We start from the raw sequence: 13908 nt of genomic DNA on the forward strand, positions 1-13908 counted from the left end.
TTTCCAGATAGTCTAATACGCTAAGGCTTTTGCAGTTGACACATGTAAAAACACTCGAACTGAAGAGGAAGACTACCAATCTTTTTATACACTCACAAACAAGTACAAACAAGTACTAAAAGATATGAACATGCTCTGATGAGTTGATACAGAAATATGCCTTGGTTTCAATGTAAATAATTTTTGAAATAATTTCTTTTTTGTGGTGGTTGCATAGACGGGCAGCTTTGCTGACTCTCGCCAAAATGAATTTAGATAATAAAGACATTATTATTATTACGTATATCCACTGCATAACTAAATGTCTAAATCTTTTAAATGCCTCGGTAAAATTGTCAAAATTTGTGTCTCGATCACTTTGGCAATAACTTAGAGCAATAATTTTCTGAGTTTGCAACATTTCGTCGTTAATTTTCACCTAATCAACGTTCGTAGTTGCTTCAAACACCCCACAACTGCCATGCAAGTCGACTCGGTATTAATTTTGTTTCTCTGTGTGCTGCAACATTATAAATTTGAGCATTTCAGCGTTCCCATCTTTCATCATTTGCGTCATAACAATTCGAAAGATGCACCGCCGAGCTCGATATTGTGCAAGTTTATGAGTTGTCTGGCGAATCCAGTTAATTTCCGTCGTATTTATTGCAAATGAACGTACTTATTGGAGCAAGTTTTGACAAGCTCTATTAAATTACTGAGCCAGTGCTGTGCTAATCAGAATCAGTCTGTCCCAGGATGGGTCAGTTTTGAATTATCCGTCCTGCACAATTCTCTGCTGCAACAGACATCTTTAATACCACGTCCTAGTTTCCGGTAGAATGACTAAATTCCAAACCTCATTTATTCTTATTGTGGCATACTCGTGTGGCACCGAGCGGAATTACCAAACAGGAAGACATGAGGAGCTGTCTTCTAAAGCGAGACTTTATTGACTGGTCCCTTTGTGGTGGGCTATAAAATCGTTAGAGTACTAATTAAATTCATACTTAATTGAAATTCCTGCTGGCTCATGATTGGCATGAAATTTTCGTTTTGTTCGGAGAACCGAGCCCGGTATGAATTTAATAAAGGGAGTTTTTCACGTGCGGCGGTAAATAAATAAAGCAGAATAGTCGCCGACCGCAAAAAATTTCGTTTTAATTACAACAATCTCTTTGGATTATGCTCGGTTCGTGCTACATAAAATTTTATGTCGTCTTTTTTCGGTACAACTTTATGAATGGGGGGAACATTCGCCAAATATAGAGCAGGTAATCAGTTTGAAGGATTTTGATAAATAATCTAAATTTTTTAGAGTGCTTTCGTTCACATCCACGTATTCAGTCAGTTTTTGACAGATTTCATAAAATGGCTTCGGTATGAAAACCGGCATGTGGAAGCATAACCGTAACGGGGAACATTTCATTTTATGCCTACTCACTTACCTTGATAAAACTCAATTTCTTATTCGCGTATTCTAAACGAATTCACTTACCTGAAACTAAAAAAGGCATGCGTTAGTTCAGAGCAATTATGCGACGTAATAACAATAAATTGATGTATTAAAGTGCATTTTGTTTGCATTTTTTCTCTGGCGGCGAACAAGAGACGGATCGATAGTTCGCTTATCGGACGATAAATGTAATCTAATAGTGTGACGCAACAGCTTTTGTAGCAGCAAAGACATTAACAGAGTGGATAAATTATTCATTCTGTGTCATTGTATTGATTTCTAAAATATGTATTAAGCACTACATATTTTATCAGTTCGTGGTGGCTGTTTCAGATTATTATTACTTGCAAAGTGCACTTCTACTAATGTCATGGCAAAATTAGATCATTTAAATGAGAGATATATTATTAATTTTAAAAAATTACACAAATCTGTGTAGAAAATACATATATCTATTAAAAAAAAAAAAACAGAAACTCGTGTTAACAACAAAATGCTTGTAAGCAAGGTAGTGACTAATTTAAAATATATACATTGATTTATTAAAGTATGTTCAGTGAGAATTAATATTACAAAAGAGTATAGCCCGCTGATGAAAATTTGAGGCAGAGTGGAAATATATTTTGAGAAAAATAAACCAGTAAAACGACTATAAAGTGGGCCTAAATGAGTATGTAGTTATATTAGATATTAATACATTTTTACTTTCCGAACACAAAGGAAGAAGGCATAAGCCGTTCAGAATGTTTGAGACAACAGTGAGCCATCAAATTTTTTCTTCAACCAAAATTCGCAAAATGTTATGTGCACAAATACATGTTGTTGCACAAAAATTACTTTTTTGACAAAATTCCTCCAGTTTCAAAATTCTTGTGGGCATTTAACATTCGTGTACCTCGACGGAATTTGGATTTACCAAAATGGTTCAATATCATTTCGTCGTTGGATGCACGAATCAGATTTAAGAAGTAATCCCAAAATTAAAAATGAAGGATCAAGATTTACAATTCTACACCCACGAAGTCAATTTGAGTTTTTAAATGGTTATAACTTTTTATTAATTTCGAAAAACAATGATAAAGATCATCACAAAACAATGGACAGGACACTTTTTCAAATTATATAGGTGGTTAATCAATTTGTTCCTGCTTTGGCTAAGTTGAAGAAAAAATGTGTGGTGGTTATGGACAATGGACCAGTATCATTCAGTGCAGTTGGAAAAGCCAGCAACATTTTCTAATAAAAAAGTCAAATGCAAGAATGGCTGCTTAATCATAGTATTGAATTAAGTATACTATATTACAGTATATTTTTGATCTGAGGACGGTTACCTTTTGGATATTATTCAAACAGCTGTAAAAATACAGATTTTGCCTTTTGTCTTTTGATCCAAGTATTCCAAATTTTGAGCACAATTAACTGGAACTAGGATGAACACTCTTGAAAGACAAGAAAAAATGTTGATACAGTTTACTAAAATTAAAGCTTAAATCATTACTTATTCTAGTGTAAATTTTAAATTTGATTATCCTTAATATGCTTCAGTATTTAATACTGAAATAATTGTTTACTTCAGTGCTTTGAATCGTACTTATTGGAATGAACAGACAAAGTATGAAATTACTAGCAACTGTGTTACACTTTTTGTCAGATTTTCTAACTTTATATTAAAAACAACCTGACTATGACTTGATATGATAAATTTCATTTTTTATTACAAATCTTTGCAAATACGAAATTGTTGCCAAGCAAATTAGTAAGATTACACAAACTACCTTTGTCGAAAAACATTCCCGAACGGTATATAGATACATATTTGTAATACGTTCCATCGTACTAATGGCTACTTTCATGTTTTCTCCACGTTTCACAACCCCTAGAGTACGAAAAAAATAGGTTTCCCGACCTTTTCCAGACCTGTCGGTCTGTTGTCTGTTTAATTTTATTATTTCCAAAACTGCTGTACCGATTATGATTGTGATTACTTTTTATATGTATGTTAGGAATAACGTGTAGATGGTAAAATACTTATTAAAATTTGTTTAATTATACCTATCAACACTTTGATGGTGTTCTGTCAAAATTGCGTTAGTAATTGTCATCGAAATTTTATCAAATCACATACTCCTACTCTTGTAGTTTATGAATCCGCCTTGAGTTTTTCCTAAAAACAAAATCCAAATTGAATAACAAACTTTTAAATTGATATAAGCGAAGGCGCTTACAATTTTTTTGTGGGGTGCAGAGTAGGTGTTATGTTAGCAACGCAAAGATCTTACGCGGCACTGTGACTGGAATTAAGTATGATTTTTCATTTGTAGGGTTTTTCATAATTGAAATAATATTTCCGAAAATTATATTATATAATTTTACGAAGTAGCAGATTTGTTGGATTGTACTCCAGGAGCAAAAGAAGTTTAGTCAAATAGTAAAAGTCAAAATTACAATTAAATTGCAATAATTTAATTTAATTATTAGTTACTATTTAATTTTAACCATTATCTTTTTCACGAGTTTAGTGATTTAATAATTACGAAATATTGAGGAATATTCATGAATTTTTATTTTAACTTTATTACTCTTTTTCCAGGAGCAAAGTTACTCCGTAAATACCATCACATCAAAGCTACAAAACATGCAATAAATATGTACGCTCAGCAGTATTGTTTACCCAGGTTTGGTCACCCGCATTTTCATTTTTTTATGATTTTAAAAATAACGCAATCATTTAATTTTCCCGAAAGTCGCAAAAAAAGTGAAATGGCTACTCGGTTTTGTACGATTGTAACTTTGATTTGCCTGTTCAGAATTAATGACTGTTTCTAATAAAATGTACCGATAGGAGTATTTCTCATTTAATTTTCCAGAAATCCATTATTAAAACTATTGTTTTTGCATCTGTTATTAGTACTCGCATCTAGGAATACATCGTAACAACGGCACATAGCCAATTAAATTCTTACTACATCACTAGATTTTTTTTCTGTAGCCACCAAGTACCCGCTTTGCCCGGTCTCCCTTACCGTTAATAATATCTCCGTCTCCGAATAAATGATTTATGATCACGACGTTTTACGTTGGTATCACACTTGAAGTGGTTTCGTATGTGCCGGTTTAAAAATCGCCTGTATAGGGCGGGATTAGCCCAGTGATGGATGGTTTCTTCATTCGCGGAAATGACATATGAAAATGACCTGTTGTTGTATTTCGGTAATGTCATCAGCAGAAATGGAGAAATAAGCAGGTGGATGGTGGGTCGAGACAGTTTTACGTCCTGGAAGCGTTCGAGTTTTTTTGACACTCGATTATAGGGGTTGTAAACTTGTCAATAACATGAGAATGGAATCGGTTAAGATATACAGCCGCGATGCTAAAGAGATGATTTATTTCTGCGACGAGATGGGGATTTGGGCGGATTTATTCGAGGGGCGAACGAGGCGTTGCTTCTGCTAATTGGAGGCGAGATCTAAAAGTAGTGGTTAGTTGATTGGGGTCCTGTATAATGTTGTTGCCATTTCGTTGACGCAAGCAGCAAGCGAAGTTTCAATCAGATAATTAGTGCCTTTATTTTAGCAACCATGAATACAGGAGTGACGTCAGAAAGAGGGAATTATAGGCGCGAACAATGGAAGCATTTGGAGAATTTCAATGGGTGATAGTTAATTGGAACTGTGTACAAGGAACACTTTTCTTAGATTGGTGGAGCAAAATTGACGTTGATGTTTAGATTGTTAATAACATGATAACATTTAACTGATAATAATTATTGTATATGTTACTATTTGATTTTTAATAGAGTTGTTACTTGAAACTAGAACATCTTAATAAAAAATATTCTTCCACTGGCTTATCTATTAAAGCACGCAGAGGAATTCGACTTGTGAAACAACCTAGATCTCTAAGAATAAGGAAATGTTTCCGAATATTGGCTCAAATCTTTTGAACTAGAGAACATAATTTTATATTTTGTTCGTCATCGTCTTTATTTTGTACGGAACAAATTCTACATGCTGAGGTTACTCTATTTATTTTTAAACACGTTAGGAAACTTTCCTGGAGTCGTCCTGACGTAATTTCTAGTGTAGAATTATGTACTCTTGAATGCAAAACAGTTAATCTAATAGTTGTAACTTCCATAGCGCCTGACAACTTTTTTATATTATTTTCCCACTGGCATTGCCTTTAATTTAGTGATGTTTCTCAGTGTACAGTTTTTATGTAGAATCTACTGTCTGATCATTAGTATACGATTTTAATTTATATATATTAACGACAATTTGAGACTTTTCTTAAGTTACACAAAAACCTTTCACTGTGTAGAGCTACTGAATAATCATAATCTGAAAAGTAAAACATAGGGAATAAACTTATTGCATGAATTAAATATATGCTAGAAACACAGTTCGCTTTCAGAAATAATTTAGAGGGCCGAAAAGCACTATTTAGTATTAAGGTTTTCCCACAGGACGCAGGGACAAAAATAAAACTGTATATGCCTGTTCTTTTGGACTAAAATAATACTGCCCAATACGAAAAAATTATATCAAAATTGAACTCTTGAAATTTTTATGTCAGAGACACAAAACTCGTAGGCAACCTGTACTGGAACCCCAAAGGTAAAATTAAAGCAAAGAATCAAACATCGGAAGAGAGTTTGAAATATTTAAGAGGGTGCGCCAAGAATGTATTTTATATCCACCATTATTTAATTTATAGTCTCAGATAATACTTACAGAAGCACTTCATTTACATGCAGGTGGTACCTTATTGTTAACTGACAAAGAGAGGATAGGCAAGATTGGCTAAACGTATCTGATAATACAAAAAATGCAAATTACATCCTAACGAGGTTAGCTGCGACTGTACAGTTGAAATAAGATCTAGAATTGAACAGTCAAGACAAGTGTTCATGTAAATTAAAAAAGTAGTAGTAGTAGTTCCCTAAATCTGGACCTATAAAATCCAACTGGTGCGTTGTTATGTATTTCTCATTATTTTGAGGATTAATGCATTTGAAGTGTGGGTTTATCGCAAGGTATTCAAAGTATAATGGAATGGAAATGGAAATAGAATTTACCATTCAAAATTGGTCTAAGGTTGTTATTTTGATAAAATAAATTCAGCTTTTTTGAAAAGTAAAGAAGAATGCTGTCTGTATGTTTCAAGTGAGTGTCTCCAGTACAAAATCTTGTGACGACGAGATATCATCAACATTTATGCATGGATACGTATGTCAGTTTGGATAGGTGCAGTGTGCAGTATAATATTAATAATAACAGTATTGTGTGTTCTATCTTCAAATTTTCGGGAAAATGGAGTAAACTGTGGATGATTTATTCAATAAAATAAACTGAGTTGTTCATTAATTTTTTTGAGTCACTATGTATAAGCAGTTCTAAAATAAATGAATCATTAATAAACCACATGTAAAATTCATAATATTTTGTAAATAATATTCTGCTAAGATGACGTGATCAATTTTTGGGGATAAATTTTGATTAACGAGTTACCATGCTTACGAGAATTGCGAATTGTGAAATATTGTTATTTAAATTTTGACTCCCTTTTCTAAAGTCTGACGTCGAAGGTAAAAATCAGGACGGATTCATAAATCACAAAAGTAGGGTAATTTTTTTTATAAAATTTAGATGGCATTCACTATGCAAAAGTTTAACATGACTTCATTACATTGATGGTGGGGATTATCTGGCCAATTTTTTTTGCGTTTACATTCTAAACAATATTTCTAATAGATATACACACAAAAATTTGATATCAATCGGTGCGTGTTCAGAGCTTATCTGCCTCATAAAATTCAACACACAGACAGACAGACGGAAACGAGAGATCTATTTAAAATTTTATTATTTCGTATTTTACCGGGAGATCCCAGGTGGCAATACTAAATAATCAAGGAAATAATTATTTTCCAGTTAAGCACACTGTAGGGCCCTGCTTTTAGTCACTTGTTCCTTCTCATTTATATTCATGACATAAAATATGACACTTCTGACACTAAAATAACACCATATGCGAATTACACTAATTTTGTCAAAAACTCGTATGATGTACTCAAATTACGCGAAACTTTAGGTAACAAAGACATAATCTTACTGTAATCTATTCCATTGGGCGACTGGCTACTTTCATAGTTTCTCGATGTGTCATGTTCATGACCCGTAGTCTTCGTTTGTCTGCCGGCTGTCTCTGACTGTTTTTGTTAGACAGATAATCTCGGAAGCTACTGGACCGATTTTTGTCAAATTTTATGTGTGTATTGTTACGAAGTTGGGTGACTCATCCTTGGTGATGGCGGCATTCGAATAAAGAAGCGCTTAGAAGCGGTTAGGGGAAGAAATCTTGCACTACTGCCTTGTGGCCTGTCGAAAATGGTTTGTTTTTGTTAATTCAAAAAAACATTTATTATGAAAACTGAATCGGTAATATAGACCCTACTAGATGGTCACCTCGCAGCCCAGATTTTAAGTCCTTAGATTTATTGTTGTGGCGATAAGTACAAGATTTGGTGTACAACTACACGCAATCAACTCTTGTGCAGAAAGAAAACATGGGTTGGCATTGCGACACCGACGTATGTGAGTCATATTTGCATGGTACTAACTTAAGGTTGCCTCTTCAAGCTAAAAAGAATGGCGTTTACAAAATTTCAGCATCTCCCACTTTTTCCAAGATATAATCCGTTGAGTTTTATCTGGGACACCTTTATATGAAACTACTTCTTAATGACTCTAAGACATTACATAATACTTCTTAATAAAGAATTATCTCAGTACCTATCAAAGTCAAAGTGCATACACATTCTTGGCATACACATCAATTCACAACTTGTCTGAAATACTCATGCTGATAACGTTATCGTCAGTAACCTTAAATACTTGACACATTTATGCATTTTATAAATTCATTACCAAATGTGGTTTCATAAAAAGCACTTTTGGGTATATATTATGACGCACATGTACACTCTAAAACAGGGTATACAAAGCTATTACAAGAATTTGGAATGTATGCTTCAGGGACGATTGTCAGTAAATATTGTTTCCAAACTATATCTATACTCACACTTTCCAGCTGCTATATTTCTTTGATTTATATCAAATCTAATCCTATATGATCGAAAAAATAAGTCTTCTAGTAGACCGTACATTTTTTTTTAAATAATGATGTTTGCAACACAAACGTGATGATCTACACATAAATTTTCACAGAACATATAAAAGTCGCTACACAGTCAATTACTTAATCAGAAGTTGGAATTAAATTTCTCTAAAAATGAGATTCAAATTTTACTACCCAGGGAAATTTAATACTCTCTTATAGAATTCTTAAATGATAAATGTCTTGTACATTGACATGTGTAAAGATATTTAAAATGTGTCTTAATACAAATATACTTTATTATTATTACAAAATGCCCTACCCTATTTTCATACATATTAACAATACAGAATATAATGTCCTATTTATATGAAAGTTCATGGAGCGTCAAAAATAAGCTCGCTAATAAATAAAAATTGACAAAATTGGTTTCGTCACTTTGCCGTAGTTCCCTTACGTGCCTCAACCCCAGATCGCATTAATGATGGCGGCCGTGGGATCCATAAATTTGCGGCTTATTTTTTCCGAGGGGCAAAAATGCCTCTGGATTCGTTGTAATTAAATCTACGGGTGTCGGTACCGTCTTTAATTAGAGTAAGTGAGGATGTAGTTCATCAAAGAGAGATATATGGTCGGGAGTTTAACCGTTTCGCTGAATAAAATGCCCCAGAGATTCGACCATTTACATAAACAGGATCCAGGACGCTGGAAGCTGAAATCCTTTTAAATCCTGATGGTGCAACGTTTGTTGTGCGGTTACAACGACGCACTTGACACAGATGGGTGTTTGAACTTGCTATAGACGTCACGTAGAAACAGTCGAAGACAAACAGAGGGCTAGATGAAATTGTAGTTACGGGAAGGTGTTTGTGTTGAGGGATTCTACGTCCGTGGTCCATTTTTAATGAAAGTAACCAAGAATAGCTTGGATAAATCTCTGCCGTTTTTCGTTTAAGTATTTCCACTTTGCTTATATATTTAGGTATATTTGATAAAACTAAGTGCCACTAAAAACGTTCCACGCCTAAATATAAGATCTTTCCAAAGATTGAGGTAATCTCAGAACGTTATTTTTGTATCCACTAAAATGTTATTTTTCCGGTGAAGTTAACGACAGTAATAACTGTAAACAGGTCCTAAAGGAAACTATATTACTAACAGGTATAATATTACGATAGCGACGTATTTTTGCAATATAAAAATATAAGTACAAGTATACACTCATCATATTTTTCACATTTGCAATAGGATTGATTCGGCAAAATTTTGAGATGACATCTTTATTTTGATTAAAAATTTAATTTACTATGCTATGATAACTTCAAAACATCTGCAAGATTTCAAAGAATTCGGTTTTGCAGATTCAAAATTAAATTGTAGAATGTTTTTATATAATTTTGATTTTTTTTCAAAAATTTTGTACATTTTGGGTAAAAACTCAACATGGATTCATAAAGTACACGCGTAGGATTATGTTATTTTATACAAGTTGAAACCCATTACTTATGTACAATTTCCAGGTGACGTCATCACATTATTGGTGAGGATATTAGACAAAATTTAGTTAGGCTTTTACCATCTACATAGTACACATTTGACAATAATCGGTCCAGTAGTTTCAGAAATTATGTGTCTCACAAAAAACATTACGGACGGTGGACAGACAGACGGACGAAAACGGGAGAGCCATTTTTTCGTATTTAAGGGGTATGACTCATCGAGAAAATATAAAAGCAATCAGTCGCTTGATGGACTCGATTACAATACCTTAGCTTATGCTCGACAAGTAAAAAAAGGGGCCCATAAGAGAATTAAACCCGCAATCTTCGCGTTATTAGTACCACCTGAGCTAAAAGCAGGTGTTGAACGTTCCTCCTATGTTACCATAAAATATTAATATATATTTAGATTTTGTTTGTGAAAATCTGGACGCCTCAGGTAAAAACTCAAGGTGGATTCATAAACAACAAATACAGGATGATGGTATTTTGTAAAATTCAAATAGAATTTACCATGTAAAATTTTGACGGCAAATTTTACCGCTATATAAAAAATTTTTGCCATTTGTATCCTGTGTAGGTACCTCAATTCTCTTAATTACAACCGCTCCATTTTAACCAAAGGCAACCCGGCTAACTTATGTGAAAATGTCGCTTTGGCACTTTCAAAGATTGCAAGGTTTCTAAAATACAAGCTGCAGCTGCACAAGTTTTAATTAGCTTCAACCTCCCTTCAAGAACCTCGCAACGATTAAGCTACAAGCCAGTACAAGCCCATGAAATGATCATACAGGGTGATTTCGCCAAACACACCCCATTAACTTTTAAACGAAACGAGATAACCCTTGCTGAAAGTTATAAATCATAGACGTTGATGAACTGTTGGAGATTATGGTTGAGCAAGGGTCCTGTAGAGGCAATTTATCCCCACTGTGAAGGTTACACTAAATAGGCAATAATCTTCTCAGTAATATTCTGAGTGTCATTTAGCGTAATATCAGGGGAGCGAGCGGCGGCTCGGCCCGCTTCCGCCCAAATCGACCTTCTTATATTTCTTTTCGCTCTATTATTTATTTCCATTCCCTTTATTTTCCCGTCGCATTATCTGTTCAAGTGATCGCCATTAGCCTAAGTAACCGCCGAAGTTAGGTTAATGTAGATACGTAATAACTCGGATTGCGTCAGTTTTCACTCGCGTGTAATTCCATAATCCCGCTTTTTATAAAATTGGGTCCGGTTCTCCTGGAATAAAAGTGCCGACCGCGATTTCCGGCAATAAAGAACGTTGCCGACCAATTATCTCGCTTGTTGTGTATTTGCTTTTGAAATTTGTAAAAACCAGCTTAAAAACTCGGCTGCGGGTGGGTTCCGATGCTTTGCGGATATGTTTATTTAAAAAATAAAATCGTAAGAGCGGCGAATTTGTATTCCGGGAAAGCGATGGTCGTAGTGGCACATACATAGAAACAACAATCGACGCCGTTTCTTTCCCGGCGATAATTGAATTTTGATTAAATTTTTTTTCGTTCTATCAACGCTGACGGATACACGTGGAAAGCGTCGCGGCGTTTGTAAGCCAATGAATTAATTATTTCTTTGAAGTCGATAAATTAAATTTTTCATTCATCTTGTTGCTTTGATGGTATGTACTGACATTGATGGCGGAATCGTATATTGAAAGAAAAATTGGGGGTATGTGTGGGTGGTGGTAAATTACTATTTGATTAACCATCATCTAGTAAGTAATTGAATAAATTGTCTAGCGAAAGTTTTAGACGCTGACTATTCTTTACCAGGAATTCCGAGTAAGAAATTAAGTTTGAATGATAAATCAACTTTTTTTAAGATTTTTTCAAGAGCCACATAAATCAATGTAGCACCTACATATACTAAAAATATCCACGCAATAATACTGTACAAAAGTTTTTTTTTTAATATTGTTGCAGTGCAGAAACTTAATTTTTTTGTTTTAACATCTTTATAGTATCAACCTGCACAGAATTAATCTTAGCCATCGAAGTACCAGTTTAACTCTTTTCTTGTCGTAATATAGAACACGTATACGCGCCAGAATAGGAATATCGAGTTCCAGCTACGAGCTTGGTGTCGGTGTCGGTGTCGAGGTCGTCGAGACCGGTCGGAACATCGGCATATAACGCCGCATTATAGAAAGAAAGAGAAAGAGAGAGAGAGAGAGAGAGAGAGAAATAAAATAAAGTATCAAAACAATATGTACATGAAACGCCTTATAAAGTGTTTTTCTTTCTATATTTTTGAAAACAGCAAAATTAAAATTGTCAAAAGAGTGAAGTGCAAATTTATACAAAAACCCTTACAGAACGTAGAATTCTTTTACATTTCATCGATATAGTTTTTGGCACTTTACTGGACGAACAAAATGTAATTTGAATTAAAAAAAAACGTCTTTATGACAGCCATTATAAGTAAAAATAAAGACATGTATGTAATGTTCAAGTAAAGGTAAAGAAACGTGCTACGCGTTTGCGAGTAAGTTTTTCTATTACAAAATTTTGTGATGACGTCATCAACATTTTTGCTAGGACACATATATCAGTTTGGATAAATGCAGTGTAAGACTACTAATAAAAGTATTCTATCCCCAAATGTTCGGAAAAATGGAGTGAATTGTCTTCATTTATAATAATAAAATAACGGAACAATTTAATCACGTCTACCGTGTGTAACAGCAGAGGTGCAACTGATGAATCAACTGAAAATCAATTTAAGACAAATAGCGATAGCGCTTGTCCAGATTGTATACGTGAGACAATGAAAGAGAGAAACTAGATCGAAAGATATTTTTTTACGAATTGCATAAACCGGATCACAATGACAATGGTCCAGGCTTTTTTATCGCCTGACTTCCGCTTATTAAAGGAAATATTGCACTTTATTTAGATTTTTGTTGTTGTAATCCACAATTGGTTAATTATAACTTGTCTAAATCCAGGGGAGGCAAAAATTTCTCTAGGCGAGGCTCAGCATGCTCGATACGTAAAAATGGCTTCTCAGTAATAACTTGAAATTGAAAGTGTTTATGTTGATTTGAATGAGTTCGTGCCTTAAAGCAGAGGATTAAAATTATTAAGTAAGTTCCAGTCAAACAAAATGTTCTGAATATATTATTACAATTCTTATTTACTCCTAATTGAAAAAGAAACGTTCGTATTTTTACTCGTTCTTAATTTTAATCAATAAAAAATTAGATAGTGATTAATTTTATTACATTTATTTTATCTAATGACAAAAGGTATTACTCCCGGTGGTTCCAAACTGTCGACCCCTGGGTTTCTGAAGCAGACACTCTACCACTAAGCTAAATCTCCTATATGAGCGTCACCATCTATCTTGGTAAAGAACAAGGCGGCTTAAACAATAAAAAAATAGTAATCATAAACAAAATCAAGATACTTATTTCATACAAACTCGGCAAAATCAGTGATGTTAATTATGCCATACAATGAGCGGACGTCATCAAATCGTTGTTGGAGATGATTATCCAAATTTTGATTAGCGTTTTACCATCCACACGATACTCATAATACAGATATAAAATTTGACAACAATCCGGACAGACGTCAGAGAGACAGACAGACAGACAGACAGACGGAAACAGGAGAATTATTTCTTCGTATTCTAGGAGTCATGAAGAGTCGAGAAAACGTAAAAGTACGCACTTACTTTTTTGCTGCTATATACATTTCTTTAACATTTTTTGTTATTTACTTTAAATACTTCTTTAAATGATATTAAACCAGTTGTTTAGAAATTTGTGCCTTGTGCATTTAACTAACCTAATTTAATATGGTCAGCTGTTAAAGCACCCTAACACAGGGG

At 33.9% G+C, this 13908-nt stretch overlaps 1 protein-coding gene across 4 annotated transcripts in view; it reads right to left on the reverse strand.

The window, feature by feature from the left end:
* LOC135134348 (hemicentin-1) overlaps positions 1 to 13908 on the reverse strand; it is a 718216-nt gene that overhangs the window by 504184 nt on the left and 200124 nt on the right. The gene's annotated exons all lie outside the window — the stretch shown is intronic.

This window comes from Zophobas morio, unplaced genomic scaffold, assembly GCF_036711695.1.
Source record: "Zophobas morio isolate AGI-343-1 ecotype UQ-CSIRO unplaced genomic scaffold, CSIRO_AGI_Zmor_V1 ptg000023l, whole genome shotgun sequence".
In the NCBI taxonomy this organism is placed as follows: Eukaryota; Metazoa; Arthropoda; class Insecta; order Coleoptera; family Tenebrionidae; genus Zophobas; species Zophobas morio.